The sequence below is a fragment of the Ascidiella aspersa genome, chromosome 5 (genome assembly GCF_963924565.1).
Source record: "Ascidiella aspersa chromosome 5, kaAscAspe10.2, whole genome shotgun sequence".
NCBI lineage: Eukaryota > Metazoa > Chordata > Ascidiacea > Phlebobranchia > Ascidiidae > Ascidiella > Ascidiella aspersa.
Genome location: NC_139451.1, coordinates 11,270,112 through 11,272,611, shown reverse-complemented (window position 1 = coordinate 11,272,611; position 2,500 = coordinate 11,270,112). Strand labels below are relative to the sequence as shown.

Below are 2,500 nucleotides of genomic sequence, written 5' to 3'. Positions count from 1 at the left end.
CCGTCGCAAGGCGTGTACTGGCCGTCCTGGCCTCACCTCCGGTTCTCCGCCGGTGCCCTTGACTGAGTGTCGGCGGCGGCCGGAACGTTTACTTTGAAAAAATTAGAGTGTTCAAAGCAGGCGATTCGCCTGAATAATGGTGCATGGAATAATGGAATAGGACCTCGGTTCTATTTTGTTGGTTTTCGGAGCGCGAGGTAATGATTAAGAGGGACAGACGGGGGCATTCGTACTGTGCCGTTAGAGGTGAAATTCTTGGATCGGCGCAAGACGAACGACTGCGAAAGCATTTGCCAAGAATGTTTTCTTTAATCAAGAGCGAAAGTCAGAGGTTCGAAGACGATCAGATACCGTCCTAGTTCTGACTATAAACGATGCCAACTAGCGATCGGGGGGCGTTAGTTTTACGACCTCTCCGGCAGCTTGCGGGAAACCAAAGTCTTTGGGTTCCGGGGGAAGTATGGTTGCAAAGCTGAAACTTAAAGGAATTGACGGAAGGGCACCACCAGGAGTGGAGCCTGCGGCTTAATTTGACTCAACACGGGAAATCTCACCCGGCCCGGACACAGTGAGGATTGACAGATTGAGAGCTCTTTCTTGATTCTGTGGGTGGTGGTGCATGGCCGTTCTTAGTTGGTGGAGCGATTTGTCTGGTTAATTCCGATAACGAACGAGACTCTGGCTTGCTAACTAGTTACGCGACCCAATCGGTCGGCGTCTAACTTCTTAGAGGGACTAGTGGCGTTTAGCCACACGAGATTGAGCAATAACAGGTCTGTGATGCCCTTAGATGTTCGGGGCCGCACGCGCGCTACACTGACCGGATCAGCATGTGCTCGCCTTGGCCGACAGGTCTGGGTAACCCGCTGAACCCCGGTCGTGCTAGGGATAGGGAATTGCAATTATTTCCCTTGAACGAGGAATTCCCAGTAAGCGCGAGTCATTAGCTCGCGTTGATTACGTCCCTGCCCTTTGTACACACCGCCCGTCGCTACTACCGATTGAATGGTTTAGTGAGGTCCTCCGATTGGACCTGGCGCGGCCGGCAACGGTCGAGCCGGCGTCCGAGAAGACGATCTAACTTGATCATTTAGAGGAAGTAAAAGTCGTAACAAGGTTTCCGTAGGTGAACCTGCGGAAGGATCATTAACGGTCTCGCAAACGCTTCGGCGAACGCGAAACTCGGACAAGCGAGAGAAAAAGTCTTTGCTACCCGGCGCCCGACCCGCGAGGAGCGGCGCGCCGGCCGGCGATTCGGTCACCCGGTAATGTTTGCGCGTCGAGTGCCGCGGTGCCGCGCGCTCCGGCTTCAAGCGTCGGCCTGGCCGACCGCTCGGCGCGGTCTATTTTGTCACCCTATAGTGCGAGGCACTGTGCGAGCGAAACAATCGTGGATGGCTCTTGGCGGTGGATCACTCGGCTCGTGAGTCGATGAAGGACGCAGCTAGCTGCGTGAATTAGTGTGAATTGCAGGACACATTGAGCATCGACGTTCTGAACGCAAATTGCGGCCTCGGGTCAATCCCGGGGCCGCGCCCGCCTCAGGGTCGCGTTGCAAACGTTCCGCGCGGGGATTTCTCCGCGCGGCTGCTGCGGCGTCGGACGCGCGAGCGCCCGTCCCGCTCAAGACAGCACGGCACGATGCGCGACGATCGCGACCAGAATCCCGCGCGGCGGCGGCGAGTCGACCTCGAAGAGGCCAACGGCTGGCGGCTCAAGGGCGGGAATCGAGGTGCGCGGCGGCGCGCGGCGCCGACGGCGAGCGCGGAACGGGAAGAATAGTCCCGGTCCTTACTTTCGGCCTGAGGTCGGACGAGGCTACCCGCTGAATTTAAGCATATTACTAAGCGGAGGAAAAGAAACTAACGAGGATTCCCTCAGTAACGGCGAGTGAAGCGGGATGTGCCCATCGCCGAATCCGCGCGCTTTTGGAGTGCGCGGAATTGTGGCGTACGGAATTCGTCACGGCGCGCTTCGCCGGTCGCCCGCGTCCTTCTGATCGAGGCCTTTTCCCAGAGCGGGTGTCAGGCCCATGGCGGCGACAGGCGGGCGCGCTACGGCGTCTTCCCAGAGTCGGGTTGTTTGGGAATGCAGCCCAAAGCGGGTGGTAAACTCCATCTAAGGCTAAATACGGTCACGAGACCGATAGCGAACAAGTACCGTGAGGGAAAGTTGAAAAGCACTTTGAAGAGAGAGTTAAAGAGTACGTGAAACCGTCGAGAGGCAAACGGGAGGGCCTGTCGGGTCGCCCGGTCGCTTTCAGCCGGCCCCCTGTCGGCGACGTTGTCGTGCGGACCCTCACGGGCCGCCGGCGGCGCCGCCCGATCGGGGACCAGCGCACTAGCGCCGGGCGAAGGCCGCGACCGTCTGGACGGCGGCGAGAAGGCCGCGCGCAAGGTAACCCGGCCTCGGTCGGGTACTATAGGCGCGCGTGTCCGTCGGCCCGCCGTTCGGGCGAGGAGAGATCGCCGCGTCTGCCCTTCGGGGCCGAGCGCCCGGT

General features: G+C 59.4%; 2 non-coding genes and 1 pseudogene across 2 annotated transcripts in view; all 3 read left to right on the top strand.

The window, feature by feature from the left end:
• Positions 1-1,149, top strand: part of LOC146143544 (small subunit ribosomal RNA) — a 1,811-nt gene extending 662 nt beyond the window's left edge. Inside the window, exon 1 of the ribosomal RNA XR_014500369.1 lies at positions 1-1,149. This exon is cut by the window's left edge and continues 662 nt beyond it. This is a non-coding gene — a ribosomal RNA (small subunit ribosomal RNA).
• A 247-nt stretch (positions 1,150-1,396) lies between these two features.
• LOC146143543 (5.8S ribosomal RNA) lies at positions 1,397-1,550 on the top strand. The gene has a single exon (XR_014501169.1). It is a non-coding gene; the product is annotated as a 5.8S ribosomal RNA (ribosomal RNA).
• Positions 1,551-1,798: 248 nt separating this feature from the next.
• Positions 1,799-2,500, top strand: part of LOC146143542 (large subunit ribosomal RNA) — a 3,679-nt pseudogene continuing 2,977 nt past the window's right edge.